At 42.8% G+C, this 24,823-nt stretch overlaps 1 long non-coding RNA gene across 1 annotated transcript; it reads left to right on the top strand.

Moving 5' to 3' along the window:
* Positions 1 to 2,885: 2,885 nt before the first annotated feature.
* On the top strand, positions 2,886 to 21,673 carry LOC101677586. Its single transcript, XR_199674.2, has 3 exons — positions 2,886 to 2,971; positions 18,139 to 18,245; positions 21,114 to 21,673. It is a non-coding gene; the product is annotated as an uncharacterized LOC101677586 (long non-coding RNA).
* The last annotated feature ends 3,150 nt before the right edge of the window (positions 21,674 to 24,823 follow it).

Raw genomic sequence — 24,823 nt, 5'->3', positions numbered from 1 at the left:
TCTGATAAATGGGAGGATTGAGGCAGATGTTCCCAGGTGGAGGTAGATGGAAGAAAAAGATTAAAATCAAGACAGGGCAAGTAATCTTTCATAAAGCACCACTGACTGCTGTGTATAGGTCTATAGGTGAGAACCATGTCTGAATGAATTTTGCTTCAAACTGTCAGATCCACTCCTGGCTTTGAGTTCCTCTTTTGACCATAGTTCTTGCTTCTTTCCTCACAGAACCTGATACATGCCTCCCCTTGTCCTGATGCCTAGTGCTGACCATAGTTCTGAAGTACATACACATTTTCTCAAGAATTTCACTTGCAAGTTATAGTGGAAAAGTAAGTGTGGAATGCTGGCATTAACAATGTTTGACCAACTTTTCAGACTCATAACCTGTTTTCTTTCTTAAAAACAATTTTTTAGGGGAAAAGAGAAACAACTAAATTCCTACTAAAGATAAAATGTCAGATTCAGCAAAAGATGGTATGATCCTTTAAACAGATCGGATACCCATTACGGACTAGAGGCCATCCTCAGAAAATGTGAGCTGAGGTTGTAGAAATAAAAGACAATCTTTTTCAGATTTCTGTGATGTGGAAGAGAGAAATATGGTGGCTAAAGAGAAGAAGGTGTTGATAATTTTAAAGATGGGAAACCCTTGGGGCACCTGGGTGGTTCTGTCAGTTAAGGGTCAGACTGTTGTTGCTTTCAGGTCAAGTCGTGATCTCTGTGTCATGAGATTGAGCCCTGCATTGGGCTCTACACCCAGCATGGAGTCTGCTTGAGATTCTCTCTCTCCTTCTCTCAGCACTCCACCCCTTCTGTCTCCCAAACTAAAAAAACAAGATGGGAAAAACTTGAGCAACTTTGACTGCTGCCAGAAAGGAGAATCCAGTGTGAGGGACAGGTTGAAGATTACAGAGAGAAACAACAACATTCAGAACAAGGACGCCAGGAAAATGAGGTCATGGAATCCAAAGCACAAGTGGACAAATTGGTCTCAAGCAGGTGCTGGGTAATCTGTTAGTTAGTATAACAGGAGAAATGGTGGGAAGAGGATGGAAGCAGATACCAGAAGGTTTTAGGCTCAGTGGAAGAAGGTGAGGAGGTTCCCTTCTGGTGGCCTCTGTTCTCTCTGTGAAGTAAGAGTGAAGGGGTCACGTCACTGCTGGGGATGAAGGAATCATTGGAGAGCCCATGTGTTTGAGGAGACTGAATGGACGTAGTCCCTCTTCAGCAGGAAACAGCACACTTAAAGAGTTTAACTAAAGAGAATTAATTATGGCGCACTTCAGGTAGATGTGGGCTGGGTCAGCGGAACAAATAGGGAGGCTAAGGACCCAGGATAGAGCAGCAATGGCCAAGAAAAGGGAACGGAGCTCTTGAGAGTGGGAGCCATGAAAGGGGAATTAATTGCCCAACAGAGATGTTCATCAGATCTGTGGTGAGGCTGAGAGGAAACAGGGAAACAGAGAACCCAACTTTCTCTTTCCCTCTGGTGCCTATGCTGATGTCTCTTTTGACAAAACCCAGCGGAAAGCCAGAAGGCAAGGAGCCAGATGATGTCGTCTGTTAAGGCACAGAAAAGAGAGGTTGAAAATCTATCCACAGGAGAAACAGCAAATAACCAGCAAGCAAAGAATGTTTCAAATAGCCACTGTTCCAGAAAGATGGAATTGCTGCCTAGGAAAAGGAAGTGCCTCAAATTGGGACTGCCCTTATCCGTGCAGGCCTCTGATTAGCTCCTGGAGGGCTCAGCAGTCCAGGCACAAACACAGAGAAATGGGATGGCTTGGTTAACCCAGAGTTGGGGTTTTTCAAGCAGGTAGGGAACACAATGGGAGTGAGGGAATCGGCTCTGGAAAGACATGTGATGGCTAATGATATGTAAGATGAATGAAAATGCTGAGGAGATCAAGTTCTCAGAGGCCAACCCAGGCTCTACTGCTGTGTTTCTCGGCGGTCTCTGAAGGGTCAATGTGTCTCTGGACAGACAAGAGGCTGAAACCCATACTGGGACCTCCATTCAGGTTGCTGGGGATCTCATGGGGATCTCTCTGGGTAGTGTTTGTTTGTTTTTGCCTGGCACACATCATTTTTTTGTTAGTAAACACCAACTCCTCTGTTCCACACAGATACCACTGGACTATAAATCACAAGGCCCACCTGGCCCTTGCTTGTACTGGTGGCCACATCACCTACGCCTATGTGTTCTGGGGACTGTGGTATGCCATTGACATGCTACCCTGTGCTCGTCCAAGGAATGAACAGATACCCTAACAAAATCCAATCAGAACTCTTCCATAGGATTTGAAATATGGACATGGCGAGGAGCACGGGTCTCTTTCTATTGGACTGTAAACCTAAGTTTACCAGGGTCCAACTTGGCAAGTAGAGAGAGTCTATCAGAAGCAGGAGGAAAACTGAAAGGCCAATATTCAAAACGACAGACAAGAAGAGCTGAAAGATATAGAGGAAAAGCCCCGACAGCCCCACCTGAGCCCCTTGCCCAGCCATGTGTGGCTCTATCTTTCGGACTTCCTGCTTTCATGAGATAATAAATTCTCTTAGCTGGCCTTTCCTGGATTTCACCTGGTTTTTACTGGGTTTCTGCCGCTTTTCACCAAAAAAGTGCTGAGTAGTAAAGGAGTCTAGACGTGGCAGAAACGCCAAGCTTGACCCTGGAATTGGTGGATCATTCAGAAATCCAAGCAGGTTTGGGCTAAACCTCCCTGGACTCTTCTAATCGCCTGAAGGATTCAGGCTGTTTCCCATCCTGAGGTTCCTCGCCTTTTCTACTTTCCTCAGTATTAGCTCAAGGCTCATTGTGATGCACAGGCCAGTGGTCACCTATGGTCACACCCCTTTTCTCCTTGAAGCTGGTTCGGGCCAGTGTTGGAGCAGATTGTCAGTGAATGGTAACAACATACAGAATCACCGACTCATAGACTCTTCAGGACCCATACAACAGTAGTTTGAGGTGAGCTGGCGAAGCCCCTTAATTTTACAGATCGTAAACTGACACCAAGAGGGCCTAAGAGACTTGCCCATAGCTGCCTAATTATAAAACAGTGCAGGAGGCAAAGGAAAGGACATAATGTTGCTGAACTGTACTGAGTGCTTACCACAGGCCACACTCTGTGAGCTTTATGGAAGTTCCTTTGTCCTCCAAAACCCTTCTGCAACGTGGGTTTATGACTACCATTTTCCAGATGAGGACACTGAGGGTTATAGGTTTTCAGTAACTTGCCAGGGACAAGTTAATGGCTGGTCTGATCTCTCCGACCCAAGACTTCCCAGTCTCTTTTAAAAACTCCACAGGGTCAGCTCCCCATTGCAAAGATAGAACAAAAAACTGAAGAAGAGTTATAATACAGCCTTACGTTGAAAATATCTCACCTCCTCTGGAATATATAGGAAGTTGGCCTTTCCCATGGTCTTTCCACCTCAAAATATTTCTAGTTGTGACCTTTGGGGAAAACCTTAGCACACAACGTGGCCTTAAAGAACAAAGTGTGTGACAAAAACTCCAGGCTTCCAAATAGCTTTTTCCAGAATCACAACAGAATGGGAAGAAAGGAAAATAGAAGACTCTTTCACTGTCAAAAGAAAATGTCGCTGACTTCGGCCAAAGCTGTTATTCCTGGAATGTCTAATTATTAAGTCAGAGGCTATTAGCGAGAAGTCAAGCACTTCATTCTCTTCATCCCTACAAGAAGCCCTTAGGAAGCTCAATTCAACAACAGAGGAAAAGCTTCTGAGGACTGTGCAAAATTCAGTTTTATTTGAAAGAAAATCCTGCCATCTCCTTGGCAAGAGCTGCATAGCATGCATAGTGTATAAAACAGTGTGAGTCAAAGGGCCCCTGTTTCCTCCTGGGCCCCCCAGGCCTCCTCCTAGACCCGGGCCTTGCGGTGACAGGGATCACCATTCCTCTGACTCCAACAACCCTAGATTCTTAAATGTTGCCATTTCTAGGATTATTATTGATAGTTAGCGTTTATTGAGCACTGACCTCATGCTGTGTGTTATGCTAAGCACTGACATGCATTTTCCCCTTTAAATACCACAACAACTTTATAATCTCTATTTTGCAAATGAGGAAATGGAAGCTTGAAAAGGCAGAGTACCTTGCTTGGAAGTAAACCTCTGTTTTGTGCCTTCTGGTGAATCAGAAGGAAGCCGTTAGATTTAGGAGAAGAGAAGGGAAGGAAAAAAGCGGACCTTTTTAGCGCCTATTACATACCCAATACCATGCTAGGCACTTAGTTCTTGTCTCTCTCTTCCTCACAATAAGCATGGGTTATATAAGAGTTCGGGAAGAGAGAGATTAAGTTACCAGAGTGAAGCTCGTAGGTTGGTGAGTATTATTTAATCTGATACCTATTCAGATACCTAATTCTGATACTTATGCCAGATCCCTTCTGGCATACACAGGAAGCGTGCAATTGACTTAAATCCTGGCTCTGTGACGCAAGTGGTAGGATCTTGGGCAGGACCCTGAGCCCTGATAATCTCATTAAGTAAACTAAGTCCACGAAGATAACATGTGGGGATCCTTTCTACATCTAGTTTTACACATACACAATTCTCTCCTCTAGTTTCTGCAGCAGCTGGCTGGTACCTCTGAGTACCCTCAGCAATGCTCCTTAGTGGCTTCTATGGCACCTTGGGGGACTGGGGAGGGGTGATAAGACCACATTACTAGCTCCAGGGGACTACATATTTTGTAGGACACACATCTTGGAGTGGACTTGACACTACTGCTATTTAGTATATGTTGACTGCCGTTTTCAATCACAGGGACCAGAGATGTCTCTGCAAACTCCTGAATCCCTTGAGGTCATTTGACCTGCTGGTCACTTTTGGGTGACTTTAGCCTCTGGCCACAGGGTGCCTGAGTGACTCAGTTGGGTAAGCATCTGACTTTGGGTCTGGTCATGATCTCAGGGTCCTGGGATGGAGTCCCAGGTCATTTGGGGAGTCTGTTTCTTCCTCTCCCTCTTCCTCTACCCCTACCCCTGCTAATGCTCTCTCTCTAATAAATAAACAATATTTTTTTAAAAAATAAAAAAAGAAACCCTGCCCACAAACATACCCCCCTCTTTAAAATCCAAGCTACCAAAGCAAAGACCCCACTCAAATATCTGTTACAATTTTCCTTTGAAAAGATACCTCCTCCAGCAAACATTGATTAGAGTTTAGTTTTTGACATCTCATCTTCATCAAAAACTTGGGAAAATACATAAAGGAAGGCACACTCATACCCACTCCTGTGGCATTGAGGTGGTCCCAGAACCACAGATTTGCCTTTTCGACCCTCAAGCCAAGTAAACGTGGCCTATCACATATGACGTTCCTGTGATCGACACAAATGAGAGACCCACAGCACTGACTGAGGTAATCAACAGGGCACGTCGTCGTGTAGGGCATTTGCAGAAGGCCATTTCTCAGGGTGATGCTTGAGTCAATATCACCGTGTATGCCTACTGTTTGGAGAATTCAGACCCACATTACTCTTGAGCTAGGCATTTTAGCAATACCATAGAATGGAAGAATAAACATTCTCGAAAGATGGAAAAGAATATAACACAGTTCACTCACAAGACATACAGTTTCGCACTAGTTCTCAAAGGGTGGTTCTCTGACCAGAAGTATTAACATCACCTGGAAACTTGCCAGAAATATAAATTCTCAGGCCTCGGAATTTGCATGTCAGCACCATTCCAGCAGCCCAATTTCATGTCTTCCTACAAGAGGAATACCATGCTAACCAACAGAATCTATGTACTCACCAGGATGCACGTCTAGAAGCAGGGCCCTGCCACAGAGCCCTGAAACAACCCTGGTGTCACAAGGCCAGAAGCTCCTGAACATCTGGTCAACCTCATACACGGGGAGGTGGGGCTGCAGAGAATCAGAGAACATCCTGAAGGGGATGTGCAGGTCAGACCTGGTGCAGGCTCAGAGCACCCTCCTCAGATGGCACTACAGGCCTTGACTAGAACTAAGCTCACTGGAGAGTCACTTAGGAGATTTTGAGGAAGAAATTTCAAAGCACAGAAGCCCTTGAGACTGTGCGAGCAGAGGAGAGAGGAGCAGTGGACGGCACAGGGAGCCCCGCTCGCCCAGGTCTTAGGACAGTAATGCTGTGGGCTCCTACCTCCACAGACTGCCTCCACTTCCTGATTAGAACCAGCCTCTACTGCTGCTAGGCCAGTCTCTAACCTCCACAGAGCCCAGCCTCGTACTTTTCATGTAAGAAGAGCTTAGTAAAGTTTGTTGCTTGCTCCACACATAAATCTTACTGTTGTTTTTAACTAAAGGAAAAAGAATGCTATTCATGGTCTAAACTAACCACCTCCACAAAGTGTGGGAAGCTTGTCTGAGTCACAAAGCAATCACAGCAAGTCAGTAGCTCACCTGAGACCAGGGGATTACTAATCAGGTCTTTCTGACTCCAAACACTTGCTTCTCTCCACTCTGTCATGTTGCTTTGGGACTATCAGAAGATACAGAGAACAGATCCTGGTAACATTGGATTAGGAACCCAAATCGGGTATAGGAGGAGTCAAAAAGTTCTCTGGTGAGAGTTTCTGAAACAAAAAGGTCAACAACCAAACTACAGCCACAGTGTTAGGTCTCCTCATTTAGACTGCAGTGGTTTCAGAACAAATTATTTGACATTTCTCCTACAGAAGATGGAGTCCAATTCCCCACCCCTGAATACAGGCTGGCTTTAGCAGATCATTTCTAATAGCTCAAATGTAGCAAAAGAGAGACTTGCTATCTTCTGAGGGCAGATTAGAGAGGGCAATACAGCTCCTTCCTGGTTCTATCTCTTTCTCATTCTCTCTCTTCATGTCTTGCAAGCCCTCTACCAACATCTGGCTACTCTGAAGAGATCACATAGAAATAGTGAGACATGGCCATGGCTCTGGTTGTCCCAGACCCCACCTGATTGAGTCTCTGCAGCATCCCAGACATGTGAGCCAGCAGCATTCAGATAATTCCACCCCTCTGCCTTCCATCCACCAAGGCCGACATCAAATGGATTAAGGACAGACTACTCCAGCCCAGCTCTGGCTAAATTACAGATTTAGAAGCAAAATGCTGTCATTGTGTTAAACCAAAATGCTGTTGTTGTTTTAAACCACTAAGTTTTTAATGGTTTGTTTATACAAGATTACATAACTAGAACACAGTGCAAACCACAGTGCAAACCAAAGGGGGTAAATGGTACCTGTGGAAAAGCAGAGGAAAAGTGGCAAGTGTTAGCACTTCGAGGGGGCTGTTTTCAACATCTATAAGTGACTTACTGTTTTTTTACCCAAGTAAAGGATATGGACAATTGTGCAAAAATCCTCCCTGCTAGAGATACAAAGAAGCCAATAAAGTAAGCAAGGCAAATGTTTAGTACTTATTGGACTTGTCTATGAAATTTGAATATTTTAGTCTAAATAAGATTTTCATATTCAGATCAAAATTACTGTGAAATCCGTTCAGGTTAGGTTTCCCGCAAAGACGTCTCTTTGGCTGGTATTTTGCAGATTTGGGGGTTGGAGGAAAACTTTACTTTGTGGTCTATTTAAGGATATCCGGGTTGATGTTCACTTGTTCTACTCAGAGAATTCCTTGATTTTACAGTCTGGGGTATTTTCTGGTGTACCCAGGGCCCAAACTGTTGACTCTCACATGGCTTCTACTCTTCACCCAAATTTGTCCTGCTGATGCCCCTTTTAGAGGAGTGGCTCCCAATCTGGGTTTCCACCCTGAACTCTCCTGAATCATTCAACCGCTCTGCCCAGTTTTTTAAAAACCTCTCTCAGTGCTATGCCCATGCAAACCTCCTCGTCCCTGGCTGATGCAGAGCTCTGGGCCTCTGTCCTTGTTTACCAGGATCACGTTCCCGTCCCCACCCCCCTCATTTCTTTCGTGGGTCATGATAATCATCTTCTACCTGGTCTTCTTATTCCCAGGACTTCTTGTGTAAAATCCAGGCACCATACTAGTGTCCAATACATCTTTCTAACTTTAGTATATGTGCTGCCGAAGCGAGCACGCAATACATCTTTCTAAAACAACGATTTCATCAAGCCACAAGGCCTCCGGAGTCAAGACCAAGCACTCAAGAGCACCAGGCTGTTTGTGCTCTAGCCATTGTCCTCTCAAACCCCATCACACACCCTTTCCTCTTTTCATAGCATTTTTTCCCAATAATACCACCCTACATATCGTTTCCTAAACACACCATATTGTTTTGGGCTCTTTCGTGTTTAGAAATACTGCTCTCTCTTTTCCCTATCCTTTTCCTGACACAACCACATGGGGAACTCCTGTTTATCCTCCAAATGCTTGCACCTGTCTCCTCTTACAAGACGTCTTCCCTGACCCCTCCCTGAAGGGTTGCTCTCTCCTCGGCCTTGCACATGCTTCTATTGTTGTACAAGCCCCAGGGAACAGGTCCAGGTTTTTACACATCAGCCCTCCTACTAGAACGTGAGCTCCTTGGGAGAGACTGTCCTGCTCATCATTGTGCCTCAGAGCCTAGCATAGAGCTAGCTATCTGCACCAAAAGGACTCAATAAATGTGGTGATTTTTTTTTTCAATTAAGTAGGACAGAATAAAATGTACAACCATTTAGGGGTGGATTCCCAAACAATAGACCAAGTACCCTTGAAAAAAGAGCCTCTGGCAGCTAGCCAAGCACACCTAAACTTACGGAGTTTATATCACAGTACTAAAACTTCAACTTGATCAACAGCACTGTGGTGAGTAACTGAGCTGATTCGATCAGAGATGAGGGGCCTGGAGAACTGCATGAACATGAACCATTTCAAGAGTAAGTTTTGTTAGGGTAACAGCTCGTGTAATTCTGGTCGGAGTTAACAAGTCTTACGGACAGGATGAGCCAGAGAGTCATCGCTAACTTATCCTGAGCTCCAGTCTGATCTTTCCTTAGATTAATAGTTCTGAGATTAATCTGCACACTTTAATAAAAACATAAACACTTTGAATTGGATCCAAAGAACAGAAACTAATATTATTAAGATTTAGAAAATAGGAATGACAGGAAAACATTAAAGATGCTCAAGAATCAATTTCATTGGTAGGAATTAACCCTAAGAAATTAAGGATTTGCACAAAATATTTGCTATAATAGGGTTTGTCAGAACATTTTTTTAAATCATGAGAAAAAAAACTGGAAACAACCTAAGTGACCAAACTAGGAGATCAGATAACTAAATATCCATGCATTTGATAGCCAAAATATGGAAATATAAACGTGGGGTTATAGTCAATGATATAGTTATTGAAACAATTTGTTATAATATTTATAGTAAAATTTCATTTTACGAACTTACATACGAACAGAAAAATGTCCGAAAGAAAATGCAACAAAACAATGACAGTCATTATCTCTGCAAGTTTGAATTTAGATTTTTTTCATTTTGCTTATCTGTGTATTCTGTTTTCCAAAATCACTATGTGCTACTATATATTATTTTTTAAATTAAAGTAAAATGGTGGGATAAATTAGCTTGATTTCACACCAGATGTAACCAGACAACCTCTATAGACTTGGCTTCCCAGAAACATAAAAGAAACATATGGGTAAATTAAACATAAGGCCAAAGGTAGGCTGATAAAGACATGGAAATTCTACAATGCCAGGTTGAGTTTAATCCTTATTCTGTAAACAATATAAGACATTGAATTATTGTCTTCAGAGAATGACCTGAACAAAACTGTGATTTAGAAAATTATTTCATAGGTGGCATTGGACTTGGTGGCTAATTGGATTGGGTGGGCGGAGGGGAAAGCAGACACCAAGGCTTCCAACTATGAAAAGTCTGAAGCTTAAGACATGAGACAGACAATGATGGCTCGGACAAGTCTAAAGAAAGAGAAGGAAGAATTTGGAAATGCAAAAGGAAGGTGACACAATCAGGCAACGGCTACAATCCATTCCTGGAAAGCTGAAGTGGATCCTTCTCAGAAGAAAGAATTTTAAGGAAGGCGGGAGGAAAGAGAAGGAGTGAGGGAAGGAAGGAAGGTTTTTACCTACGGAGTTGACACAATTCTTACAAGTTTCAGGTTTCCTAGACCAGGATTAAATTTTAGAGGCCAGACTTAATAGAAGGTTAAGTTTGGAGAAAGATTAAACTGCGTCTCTGAAGAAAGACCTATTAAAGAATCAGAAAAAACTACACAAAAAGTAATTCTTTTAATCCTGAGCATCTAAAGCTGAAAAGACATTAAAGGATCACAAAACCTGAAAACAGAGCAAAGGAAATGAGAAGCATAATATTTTTTAAATCTCTTCACTGATATTTTAACATAATTCTTTTTTCTTTTTTTTCTTTTTTTTTTAATTTGACAGAGAGAGATCACAAGTAGATGGAGAGGCAGGCAGAGAGAGAGATAGAGGGAAGCAAGCTCCCTGCTGAGCAGAGAATTCTTGACTAATTTATCCTTTGCCTTTCCCAAAAAGCCAGCATGCTTTATCCCTTTAATGTATTCATAGCCATTTTTAATTTCATATAATAAACCAAGATAAGCAAGCTGTCTTAGCTCATTCCAAACTAGGTTTTAGTGAAAAATAACTGAATGGAATGCTGATGTGACTTCTCATTGACTTCATGATCTCCGCTTCAAGCTGGAAACTTGGTACAATGAAGCATCTTTCTGTATAATCACTAACCTCAAAGGGCATGTTATTAATTAAAGGATGTAAGACTAGCTTACATCCGGAGTATTTAGAAGACAGACAGGTGTTCAAGTAGAAGAGCCTGCCTGCTCATAAGAACACGGAGAGTGGACTCAATTGAGAAGTAGCTCCTTGGTGTTCTGTTGGAAAGCCATTTTACACTGATACCCTGTGAGCAAGTGACTTACCCACTACCCAACAAGCTAATGAGGACAGACTGATTTAAAACTTAATATAAGTCTGAATTCATTTCCTCTTTAATTTTTCCGGGAAGAGAGAAGCCTGCAGACCAATGCAGGTTTCTAAGCATGATTGTGAATACCACCCAGCTCCCTTTACACAAGCCAGACAGGTGTTTGGGGAAAATGGATCTAGACATCTGGATTTGAATAGAGGCATCTTCTTAAATGACAGCAATGGACCCACCCAAAATATGTCATCAAAGTGTTGGTCTCCAACTGAGATGTCAGAGAGAGGTATTACCCCCAAAGTACAGGGAGAAGAATTTTGAGAAACATTATTAAATACATTCTAGAAAGTCTGCGATGCTGGTCAGATTGGAGAACTTGTGGTGGTTCATATGATTCAGAAGCTACTTCTTACAGACAGAACCCCAGGGAGGACAGCAGGGTGGCTCTCAGCTTGGTAGAGTGAGGGGCACCATTACATAGACTCCAATGTTTTGTGCAAAGTTTTTTTAAGTATTTTTTAAAATTTTATTTCCAGCTTTATTGAGCTGTAATAGACAAGGAAAAGTTGTATCTATTTAAGCTGTGATGTTTTGATATACGACTACACTATAAAATAATTACCACAATCAAGCTAATTTACACACCTATCACTTCGCGTACTTACATTTATGTGTTGAGAACACTTAAGATCAATTCTCATCACACATTTCAATTACACAATACAGTATTGTTAACTAAAGTCACCATGCTGTACATTACATGCCCGGAACTTATTCATCCTGTATAACTGAACCTCGGTACCCTTCGAGCAACATTCTTCCCATGTCCCCCACCCCCACCCCCTGCCAACTTACATTTTAATCTCTGCTTCTATGAGTTCAGCATTTGTAGATTCCACACATAAGTAATATTATGCAGTATCTGTCTTTTCATGAGCAAAAGCTTTTTAGCTGAGCTAGATCTAAGTTTCTGAACAAAACATCTCCCCTCATCCCTATAGCATATTTATAACTTTTGTATATTTTTATAAATTAAAAAGACTTTATATCATGTTTGTGGACAATAATGCCATAAAATGATAATATCAACACATGCAAATGCTTATCATTCACAAAACACTTTCACAAAAACTCTGTGGTTGAGTATACAGATTAAATTATCACTATTTTACAAATGAGAAAACCGAGTCTCAGAGCCCACTAAGCCTAAGATCCCATTCAGCCAGGGCTGCAATCCAATTCCTTTGACTTCAAATTCCCCGCTCTTTGCAATACACCAGACTGCCTGCCTTGCTGGGTGGGGATCCTATCATAACACTGAACCTCTCAGTTGTGGCCGGTACAGGCCTCCACTTGGAGGTTCACATAGGCAGATGGCAACAGGCTCTTAGAGCACTTATGTGACAGCAGGGAAGATCATGTTTGAAATATCTTTCCCTAAACATAGCTGCTGCAGTGTCAGGATTTATAATTTTCATCTTTGTAGGTCACGTACAGACTGACACACCAAGACAGTGTCATCCTTTGCTATTCCCTGGACATCAGGAAGGACTTGACTGCCACTTTTATCTCCTAAAGGAATCCAGTAGCCTTTTTTTTTTTAAAAGATTCATTTATTTATTTGAGGGAGAGAGAGAGAGCATGAGTGGGTAGAGGGGCAGAAGGAGAGAATCTCAAGCAGACTTCCTGCTGAGCAGGGAGCCAGGTGGGGGGCTCCATCTCACCGGCCACACACAAACTCAAGAGTTGGACGCTTAACCAACTGAGCTACCCAGGGACCCCTCTGGGAGCCTCCTCAAGGAGAAGACTAGAGTGGATCATTCTAGGAGTCCCACTCTAGTTATGGGCTAACATGCAATAATACAATAATAATTATTGTATATTGTTATAAATAATACAATTATTGCTTGGCAAGCAATGAGCCCTCAATAAAACCTAATAATGTTATTGAGTGCTTACAATATGCCAAACATAGAGACATCATTTCAATGTTATAATTGTCCCCATTTTATGGATGGTAGACTGAGTCTCCTGGAAGCTAGAGAACTACATTGAGGACACAGAGCCAGTAAATGACAGAGTCAGAATTCAAACCACAACTGTTTCACCCCAGGTCCTGGAATGCCATGATCAGGTTCAAAACAGGCTCTTTGTGTCATGATTTCTGATGGGCGGTCCTCCTTTAAGACCTGTTGAAAGGCACAGAATTCTGTACCTTCCCTGTGCTGCATCCTTTATAAACTTTATATCCTTTCTACAAACTGCAAATCTTTTCCACAATCTGCATCCCCACTCCTGCCTAGAAGCGTCCAATTTTGGTTTTCCTTCCATTCTTCAGGCCTAGAGAAATTGTGGAAGTCAGTTCATTTCTCAGGCCCATCCTCCTGAGCATCTGTTGGCTGGAGCTTCTCAGCAGCTCCTGTCTGAGGCCCCTAGCTCCCATGTGATGCCCACTCTCATTCATAGGTCCAGTAGACATAGCAGAGATGTGGCATTGATGCCTTTGAGGACACATCCTTAGGCTGGACCACCTACTTCTGAGCTCACCATCTGGGCTGGGTCTAAGCTTCCACCCACCTCCTTTAGGCCTGCAAGGTCCAGGGGCACTCAGAATACAGAGGCTAATCCTATAAGGTCTTATAAGTGTCTATGCATAGACTAACTAAAACAAGTACACCATCTTAGAATTTATGCCCAGAGTCCTCCCTTGGCTTGTGCTATGTGCTGATCAGTTCTCCATTTGATTTCACTTTCATTCCCCAGCCTTCTTCAATTCTGCTCTGTATTGCAGAGCAAGGGAGGCTGACCCTTGTGAACATTTCTCAGACTCCCTTCCTACTGATTCCTCTCCAGGTTCAGCCAACAAGAGCCTGGGATGGGGGGAAATGTTGGGACAAAAGAAAAGGAGAACCCAGGATGCCTCTCCCTCTCTGTTTTAGGCAACATCTCCAGCATTCTCATCTCCAGGACTCCAGCCTCTACCAGACAGTCCTTAACTCTTTATTTTCAGGCCCCATAAAGCAGGCCCCTAGCTTGGCTCCAGCCCCCACCAAGTAGCCCTGCTTCCTGGACTTCTGGACTTTCTCCATTTGCCATTTGAGCCTAAGGGCAGTATTGTTAACCTGTGGAGTGCCTCACTGTCTACTATTTGGTCATACCCCTTTTCCAAAACCTTCATAACCACTTCCCCACACTAAATTCCCTCTACTGAAGTATCCAATGAGGACATTGTTTTCCTGGCTGGATGCTGACTGATCAATGAACTATCCCACTGGGCTGGGGGCAGAGTGGGAGAGGGGAGAGAGTATGAAGAGTAGAAATGCTGAGCAGCCCTTGTGAGTGAAGCAACTGGAGTGGCCTCAGGAGGGAAGCCTGGTGCCATAGGGAGCCATTGGCTCCAGGGTGGGACTCCAAGCTCATTTTGTGACCACCTCTGGCATCTATACATCTCTTCCACTTTGAGGAACTCAGCGAAGATACTTAGAGGTTCCAGATTCTCAACTGCCCCAGGTGAATGGGCAACATTTGGTCTGTCTGCCTCTTCAGGGTTATGTCATTCCTGGTCTCCAAATCTGAGAGCAGGTTGAAAATGCATCCTGTGGTTTCCTCTTGCAGAATAGGAAAAATAGTTCCCTCTGTTAGGTTCAGTGACTGGGGAGCCTACTAATTCAACTGACAAAAGACAGATTAACAAGAGAAAAACAGTATTTTAACAAATACAGCACATATACATGCAGGGGAAACTCAGTGATGAGTAACTCAGAAAGATGGTTGGAACTTGGGCTTATATAGCATCTTAACAAAGAACAAGAAATTTGTAGAGAAGTAATGGGGCAAAGGAAAGGGGGTTCAGGCTTCTAGAAGAATACACTGTGAGAAGAGAAATATATGGAGAAGAGAGAAGGGTTAAGTCTGGAAGATTCGTTAGGTAGATTCCTCTCAGTGCCATCTCTGGACTGTTATGAGGCCAGAGTTATCTCTAGTGACTAAGAGTCTATTTATGATTTTAGGCAAATGGTAGACAGGGCATAGAACTTTTGGGATTTTTTTTTTTTAGCATCTTCTCTTTCTCAATTGTCTTCAGCTCAAAAGAATCCTTCTGCCAAAGTGGCATATTTGGGGTGGCATATTCTGATGCCCACATTCCTCCTATGGTCACCTGTTGCCTCAACTTCCTCTACTCCCCCCACTCCATTAACTGCAATGAAAGGTAGAATTGTCAGGATCCTTAAACTAGTACTGCATCTGGAAAACAATTAAGAGTCCCCACTGGTGTCTGTCACCTGTTCATTACATGTTCCACAGCCCCTTCTCCACTACCTTACAAAGAATTTCCCTAATGTCATCATTAATCAGACAACTTCATCTTGTCTCATCTAGGTGACAAGAATGCTAATGCACTTTCTACCACCCCAGTAATTTGCTTTAAATCAGCCCAAGAGAGACATTACAAAGAATGGATTTGGGTCTTAAATATGTAACCTCTTACAGATGGAGTTTGTTGTTTGTTTGTTTGTTTGTTTGTTTCAAAAAGAAAAAAAAAGATTTTATTGGGGCCCCTGGGTGGCTTAGTCATTGAGCATCTGCCTTTGGCTCAGCTCATGGTCTCGGGGTCCTGGGATCGAGCCCCAGATCAGGCTTCCTGTATGGTGGGAAGTCTGCTTCTCCCTCTTCCACTCTCCCTGCTTGAGTTCCCTCTCTTGCTGTGTCTTTCTCTGTCAACTAAATAAATAAAATCTTTTAAAAAAAATAAAATTTAAAAAGATTTTATTCATTTATTTTTTTATTTGTAAGAGAGACAAAGAAAACATGAGCAGGGGAAGGGCAGAAGGAGAGGGAGAAGCAGATATCCTGAGCAGGGTGCCCAATGGAGGGGCTCCATCCCAGAACCCTGAGATCATGACGTGAGCCAAAGGCAGATGCTTAACTGACTGAGCCACCTGGTGCCCTGCAGATGGAGTCTTAAAAGTTCCCCATAACTCTTAACCCATGTGTAGTCTGTCTCTGAGACATTTCATTCTTGCAGTATTTTCTTATTATGTTCTACCCTCTGTGGACACCATCTCTGAGCACCCCACACCCAAGGAATCTTTGTTTTTTATTACCTGGTAGCATCCAGCACAAGCCACGCTTCTTGCCCAACTGTCAGTTCAAGGCTATCTGGCCAGGCTCCTAGTCCAGTCCACCAGATCCAGTGCTGCTTAAGCCAGCTGGCCAACTTTGCCATATCCCACGGGGGACTGACAGAATTCAGGGCACACATCTCCCCAAATGCTGGTCTCCTGACATCTCCCCCTGGAATTCTCTGAAGAAACCAGTCCCAGTCTGGCCCCTTACCCAGACAGGTGAAGTCCTCCACTTGCTGGCTGAAACACTGCCACAATCTTGCTGAAACTCTTGTCCTGAAACTACAGCTGTTTTCCTTTCCTCCCTCTCCTTTTGAAGGGTCTTCAGAACCCCTTTGTCACTCATGATGCATCCAGTGGTGTATTCAACACCCCCTCCTAAGAGTCTGGATACTGTCATGACCATTGCTTTTAATTCAGATGCAGCTGGACACCACAGCACAGTTCAACATTACTAACACTGGCCCAATCAAAAGTGATCAGGTCTTTTCTCCTTAAGGGGGTGACTATCTGCCAAGCCCCCTGAAAAGGGGCAATAAAGGAAAATTCCACATGGCAAAGTGACAGGGTAAAAATGCACGTTCATGAAGTTTCAATTTTATTCAAAGACTTGAAGACTTGACTTGTAGAAACAAGGTGAGGCATCTGATAATTTAAAGTAATTGTATCAAAATTCATGTGGCTATTAAGAGTAGAAAAACACTCACATGTATTTTTTAGACAAAATGAGAGAATGCAAAAATATGTCAATGGCCTGCTTCAGGCTGGGTCCATCATTCCCTCAGCGGTGTGCATTCTTTCTTCTCCGCCCATAGGGGTTCAGGGATGGAGGTAATAGGAACTCTCAGGGGGCCCCTGCCCTCTCTCACCCTGGAGGATTTTCTAGCCATGGACTTTCTCACACCTTAAGAAATATTACTGCACCAAAATTTATGGGGAAAAAAAGGCCTTGGATAAATGACTCAGAAAACCTCTCCCCCCAAAAGAACTTTTGCTTCTTTCTCTCTAAGAGGAAACAAAGAATTCCCAAGAGAAAACCACACAATGTGGATTTAGGGGAAAGGAGCCTCCTAGTTTTCTTCTAAAAAAGCCAAAAAAAAAAAGTTTAAGGTTCACAAATGGACCCAGCTGATCAAGAGGAGAGTACAGTTGGGGGTCTGCACTGCTGCCATTTTGAGCCAGTCCATTTTTTGCTGTGAGGGAGTGTTCTATGCTCTTTTGGATATTTTAATAGAGTCCCTGGACTCTCTACCCATCAGATCCCAGTAGCACTGGATATTCAGTTGTCATAATCAAAAATGTCTCCAGATACTGTGAATGTGCCCAGGGTTAAGAACCACTGAGTGAGACTAGGGAAAGTGCAACATTTTCTTTCTTAGTGTGTCCTCTGTGCTACATAAGTCACCACAGTTTCAGGGAGGCCATAGTAGATAGGGCAAAATCCAAGACGCAAGCATTTGGGCCCCTTGTTGGCCACCACCCTCAGGACTAACACTCCTGAACAGAGTACCAAAATGAAAAGTAAGGATTTAACCTAGGGTCACGAGGGCCAGGTATGGCCGGACAGGCTGGGCACTGCACAATTCCAGAAAGCGCCATTCACATAGACCATGATATGAATGGTGCTCCCTGCAGTTGTGCAGTGCAACAGCCCTGGATGTCACCATGCTTCAGCCATCTGTCTCCTGTAGATTCTTCTCTGGTAGAGAGAATCTGAGGAAAAAAAAGAATATGGGACGCCTGGGTGGCTCAGTTGGTTGGACGACTGCTTTCGGCTCAGGTCATGATCCTGGAGTCCCCGGATCGAGTCCCGCATCGGGCTCCCAGCTCCATGGGGAGTCTGCTTCTCTCTCTGACCTTCTCCTTGTTAATGCTCTCTCTCTCTAGTAAATAAATAAAATCTTTAAAAAAAAAAAAAAAAGAATAAAACTAGTACATCATATATATGGGTCAGGAAATCATGACTCACTATCTCGGCTTTAAAATGGGATACCACTTCCAGATGGCATCACATCCTCAAAAATTAACAGAGAGCTTCAGGTCTAAAATATCTTGCAACAAAAATTTATTTTACATTTCTTTTTTGTTGTCGGGACTCAACTGGATTACTTGAAAACAGCAGAGAAAGAGTGCAGTCCAATGGAGTAAGCCTGGGATTTCTCCTGGGACGATCTGGATTTGAATCGTGCTTCTACAATCTAACAACCCTGCACTGGCTTCCTTATGGTAATTTGGAAATGATGGTAATAATTCCTGCCCCATAGTGTTGTGAGGATTAACAAAGTAGTGAGACAATGAGTGTGTGTGAACCTTCTAAAGGGTAAAGCACAACACACAATACGAACGCTGATGTCACTTGATAGCTTGCCAGAGATTTGAGACTTTTTTTCAAAATGTCAGAGACACCTGTCTTCTAAAAGGTGTCCGTTTTTAACATGTTTGGGAATCCTCTCCTCTGCATAACTTTAATTATTGCTGTTCATATTTTATATCGCTGTATGCTTACAGGTCCTAAAGTTTCTCTCACTGATGGGGACTAAACAACAGACTGGTGGCTGGGGTATTTAGAGAAAAAGGCATTTCATAGAAGCTTTTTCAATGTTTGCCCAGAACAAAGTATAATTGCTTACACTTATCCTAAGAATACTTTGTTTTTCTAATTATAAAAGCAATCTTTCATTTTGAAAGATTTTTAAAAATGAGGAAGACAATAACAAACCACCCTCCTAAAATTACCACCATTGGCACATTTCACCCATTCTTTTCTTTGTTATAAATGATACTATGTATTGTAGAGATTATACCAGAGACCCAACTCTTGGTTATTTTTTCCTATATTATACAACAAAGTCTTTAAAAACCCTAGAAATGGGGCGCCTGGGTGGCTCAGTCGGTTGAGCGTCTGCCTTCGGCTCCGGTCATGATCCCAGAGTATGGGATCGAGCCCCATCAGGCTCTCTGCTCAGCGGGGAGCCTGCTTCCCTTCCTCTCTCTGCCTCTCTGCTACTTGTGATCTCTGTCTCTCTCTGTCAAAAAAAAAAAAAAAAACCCTAGAAATATTTTAATGGTTATATAATATTCCTATGGAGGAATGTTTCATAATTTGTGAACCATTATCCCATGATTTTGCTTTTCCTTTGTATCCATCCATTTTGTTAATTTCTAAATTCCTAGGAGACTCAAAGGGTCTAAATTTGAATTTGCTACCAGAAAGGTCCTGGTCTCAATTTGCTACCAGAAAAAAAAAAACTATATTAATTTTCACACCTTTTAGCAATATGAGGATAGGCACTGTCTAGACTACCCCAGCCAGCACATGTCACCCTTTTAATTTTCATATATTTCATATCTGGTCTTATTAGTCACTAAATATCTCCTCTTACTTCTATGCTCTGTTTGTTTACTTTTATGGTGTCTCAGAGTTCTTAATTGATATGTAGGAATTCTTTATATAGAAAGGTTATTAATCACTTATCTCTCATATTCAGGGAAAGAGCTTCCCACACTATTATTTTTTTTCTTCTGGTATTATATGCCTTTCTTAACATTAAAAAGTTTTAATTTTGATGTGATCAAAACCTTTGGCATTGTTCTTGTCATTTATTCCATAACTTTTTTAAGTTTAGGAAAATATTTATGTTCATCTAAATGATCTTCGGTTTCTTTCTTTCTATAACCACCCAAAGTTCACATTGATTTATTGCACCAAATGGGAGGGGGAGAGAGTCCCAAAACAAAGAAGCAAATGGATAAATATATATATTTATATAAAATATTTTTAATATATTTGAATATATTCAACATATATGTATATATATGTTGTATATGTAAATATATATAATATATAATGTATGTGTGTGTGCTTATTTATTTATTTATTCAAGTACTTGGCTTTCAGTATAAAAATGGGCATTTCAAATCCAAAATAGAAACAGCATTCTTGAAGACAAAGTGGTTTTGATTTTTCAAGAGCTTTTCATTTCAAGAGGTAAAAAAGCCTGGAAGACCTAGAGCACAGATTTTAAACGAGGAACCAGAGAGCACAGAAGAAAGAAAGATACTGTTATGCTGAAAATAAATAAATGAAAAAAAAAAGAGTGAATGAACGCAAAAAAAAAAAAAGAAAAGAAAAAAGACGGAAGATTGGATATTCATCATGATGGTGTAATCACACAGTGCATAGTTCTAAAATAAAATAATCCTTTGTACAGGAAAAAAAAAAAAAGAAAGAAAGAAAGGGGGGGGGGAGAAAAGAAAGAGAGAAAAAGAAAGAAAGACATAAGAATCTCGTCCTGACCCTGACCGGGAGGAGCCCGAGCCAAACAAGAGCACCAGGACCAAATCCCAGCTGACTCTGTGAAGGGCTTTAACTTTCAAGTTCAGCGGTTAAGTGAGCAGTGGCTTAAGTGAGCACTGAGCGCCCAGACCACCTGCAGCAGCCACGTCAATGGCAGCATCTTCGGTTTAAGAACAGAGTCCTCCACGAGGGCCTGGGGGAGCGGTAGAGAGATCCGGGGTGCTTTCTGGAGCCACCCACCCCACCCCCACCCCCACCCCGGGGAGACTTGGGAAAAGTAAGGGAGAAGGGAAGGTGAGTGCAGCTGGGGCAGCAGGCAGCAGAGGGAGGGGGGCGGTGAGCAGGGTCTTCGAGACCTGGGAGCGGAGCCGGGAGCCAGGGGCAGCGAGGCCGCCCCAAGTCAGGAGGCAGCAGGAGGGAGCGAACTCCTCAGCCAAGGACGCCTGAGCAGACGCAGGGGACAGTTGACAAACTTCACCTTGGTAGGGCCAGCAGAAAGGCTTCACTGAGATGGCGTAAGGCGGTGCCTGACAGCGCGCGGTGTAGACAAAGGCAGAGGAAAGAGAATTCCGAAGAGATGGAGTTCACAGGGAAGTGACTGCTTACCTACACTTAGCCAGGTTAAGTTGAACATTCTTGGAGGAAAATAGGGGCTTCGTGGGCCATATTAATATTATAATGTCAATATTATGGTGTAATTCTATAAGCATATAGATAAATATTCATGTAAGATATAAAATATGTAATTAATATACATTGCACCTTTCCCACTGATTGGGCCACCGCCTTCGTCCTAGGTTAAAGACATCCACATATCTTACGAGGACTGACGTCTGTTTCTGGACAGTTTGGTTCCAGTTATCTGCCCGCTCATGGCCTACGTAATCCGGCAGCTTTCATTTGGATTGTACGAAGATCCCGTGTGTTCCTGCAGTCCTCTCCTAGAAGCTGCTTCTCCTTAAATCTACCCGTCCCTTAGATACTCTTCACTAACGAATCACATCATCTGCGGGTTCCTCGGCGTATCTATGAATTGAGAATGCTCAGATGTGCTAAGATCAGCTCTTACCGATCACCAGAGTCAACTCTGTGCATGTCCTCCTCGCGCCAAATTCAGTGACCTCATATTACTGCCTTCAAAGTGGCCACAGAAATCAGCAAATGCTAGGATTATGGACCTTCGTTTTCAGAGAGCCGGCTGACCAGCACAACACAGACAAAAGAGTCTCCCTCTAGGCCCGAGACTCTTCAACATGATGAACTATAATACAACAAATACATCAAAAGTCTAGAATGGGTGAAACCATGATGTGGACACTAGTTTTACTGCATCGACACCCAAATAAACCTGTAATTTGAAAATGTGCAACCTAAGAATTCCTTCTATCGGCCTTTTTTCTCTTTCTCTCCTCGTTAGATAGGATTCTTGGACATGACTAAAATAGAAATGATCTGCATTAAAATCAGGTAGGAAAGAAAGACACAACTTTGACCTAGAAGAATGTGACACTTTGGACTGTGAAAGGAGAATAAATAACATTTTCTGGGAGCAGCCTCCGTCCCAGGAGGTCTTAGGTGATTAAATATAACTGCTCGAACAAATAGTCCCTCTCCTCTGGGGAGAACTGGTTCTTGTTCTGCTACTCCCAGGACAAACCGCGTAAATCCAATTAGTCAAATAGCCTGCACCAGATTAAAACCTTCTTCAGCCTCCTCTGGAAAAGCCTAGTCTCGCCTGTGCTAAAATCACCCAGGACAGCCTTACCTATTTGGAGCACAACGGCAACCAAAGGAAGCCCCAAGCCACAGCTCTTCTGCTGGAAGGGCTCCACTGGGCCCGGCTCTCTGTCTGTTCAGTTTCCAGTACTCCTTACTCATAACAGCCCTCTGTTGAGGCACTTCCTTCAACTAGCCCCCCTTCAGCCGGTCTCTTTTGGACTCTGGATGTTCCTCAGATGAGCTCTAAAGTCATGGATTAGTAGGCCCAGAAAGGGTCTCGGGTATATATATATATATATTTTTTTTTTCTTTAAGGATTTAATTTATTAATCTGACAGAGAGAGCACAGCAGGGGGAGCAGCAGGTAGAGGAAGAGGGAGAAGCAGACTCCCTGCTGAGCAGGGAGACCAGATGCAGAGCTCGAATCCAGGACCCTGGGCTCATGACCTGAGCTGAAGGCAGGTGCCTAACCGACTGAACCACTCAGGCATATTTTCCTCCAATCTTTCTTTTATAGGTGAGGCCCTGAGAAAGACAGTCACTTGCCCAAAGTGACAACAGAGCCTGGACCAGGGCAGAACTAGAACTCAGGCCTGCCAAGTCTCAGCCTCCTCTCTGCTTTCCTCTCTTCCGCTGTCTCCCCTGGAGAGGGGAGGAAAAGGGGCACCCTTGGGGAGAAAGGAGACAGCAGCTTCATTACCTATCCACTAGAACAGCCACAGTTTCAGGAATCCCTATATCCACGAGAAATCAAGTTCCCCTCCAGGTGTTCAACTAACGGATGGAGATTTCACCGAATTTAATTTGTGATGCAACTCTTTTTTTAATTAATTGGGTCATTTTAAAAAACTTTTCTTGTTTGTGTTTGTTTTTGTTTTTGTTTTGTTAGAGAGAGAGAATACGCCCACAGAGGTAGAGGGGGAGGTGCAGAAGGAAAGAAAGAATCTTAAGCAAGCTCCCTGCCCAGCCCTGAGCCCAACTCAGGGCTCTATCTCACCACCAAGAGATCATGACCCAAGTCAAAATCAAGTTGGATGCTTAATCGACTGAGACACCCTGGTGCCCCTAAAATCTTTCTGAGGCATCCCCTAAATAATAACTGAGTTACAAAGCCACAAAGAAGACAAAATTTTTTCAAAAAGTCCTGGTGTCCTCCTTTTAGACATAATTCAAGGACAAGTAAATAAAAAACCTTACTTCATTCACCTAATTGGATAAATCTCCCAATAGATCTTTCCATGACGCCAGTAACAGAAAACAGAATCTTCCATTTAATATTTCAATGTGAAAATATTTTCTAAACAATACAGACCTTAAGAAATCATTTTAGCTTCAATCTAGCTTTAAAAAGAAAAAAAATGTTACATTACTTCATGGTTTTGCAATTCCTTTAGAACACGGTCATAAATTAGAATAGATTTTCATGGGTAGCAATACAAACCTTTTAAAGGAAGAATAGTGGGCCTATGTGTTCATTCCCTTACTACCTCACTTGCATGGGGATGATTCCCATTGTCTGCCTGTCATAAGCTACTTCATTTTTATATCACATATAGAATTGCCAAATTATAAGGCTAAACAACATGTGCATCGAAAGTCCTAGAGCCTGGCTCCCTCACCTTGCAGATGAGAGAATTGAGACACAGGGAGGTCCTCAGGCACACCCAAGGTCAAAGAGCTAATTAGCCTTAAAGCCAGAAATAGAACCCACATCTCCTAACTCCCCAGAATGTATGCTGTTAATCAGTTTCGCAGTTTATAAAGCCTCTTCTATTATCAGTTTCCATTAGACATATGAAAATTATAATGGCATTATTTTTTTAATAGATTTTAATTATTTGTCAGAGAGAGAGAGCACAACCAGGGGGAGCAGCAGGCAGAGGGAGAAGCAGGCTCTCTATTGAGCAAGGAGTCCCGATGTGGGGCTCCATCCCAGGCCTCTGGGACAGACTCTGTAACAGACTCAGCTACCCAGGCATCCCTAATGGTATTATTTCTAACAAATGTTTTCTCCTTATACTTACACATTCAATGTATGTATGTGTAACATCATCATATATATAGTTTGTCAATTACTGCCCTCATGGGATCCTTAAAATATCACAATTATTATAGGGGAGGGGGGAAAGAGTACAGGTGTAAGACTCAGATGGGATGCAGTATTCAAGCCCCAATTCTGTTATGTATAAGATAGTAAAGTTGGTTAAGTTGTTTGATCTACTTAAGTCTTTGAGCCTCAATGTCCTCATCTAAAAATGGAACCATTAATGCCTACTTTAGTAACATGAATGCAAAGCCCCTAAGGTAGTGTCTAGATTTGGAGGCACTGAGGAGAGAATTTCTTTTGACGTTAGAAATCTACCATATTTCTGGGCTGTCTAAATTTATTAACTCATTCATTCATAAAATATTTATTAGGCTCCTTCTATAACCGAACATTGTTCTAGATGCTGGAGATACAGCAGTGAACCAAATGGACAATACCCTAGGGGCATCACGGGGACGCACAATGAAGCTGATTTCACATGTGTTAGAAAAAGTACAAAATGGACTCAGCTCCTACTAAGGGAATCACTGCGGTTGCTGGGACTATGCTCTCCGAATCAGCAAGCAGGAAGCAAGTCCTTCTTCCAACTCTGGCCTCCAGGCTCCCTCTAGTGCCCCCTACCGACAGAGTCTTGACGAGCGCGGCTAGCAAAGCAAAAACGGAGTTTGCAGTCCCAGTCCCAGCATCACAAACCAAAGCATCAGGGGTAGGTTTGGATCTCAAAGACAGTATTTTAATGGC

The sequence above is a fragment of the Mustela putorius genome, unplaced genomic scaffold (assembly GCF_011764305.1).
Source record: "Mustela putorius furo isolate JIRA1106 unplaced genomic scaffold, ASM1176430v1.1 tig00003834_pilon_pilon_pilon, whole genome shotgun sequence".
In the NCBI taxonomy this organism is placed as follows: domain Eukaryota; kingdom Metazoa; phylum Chordata; class Mammalia; order Carnivora; family Mustelidae; genus Mustela; species Mustela putorius.
This window is presented reverse-complemented; position numbering and strand designations above follow the sequence as displayed.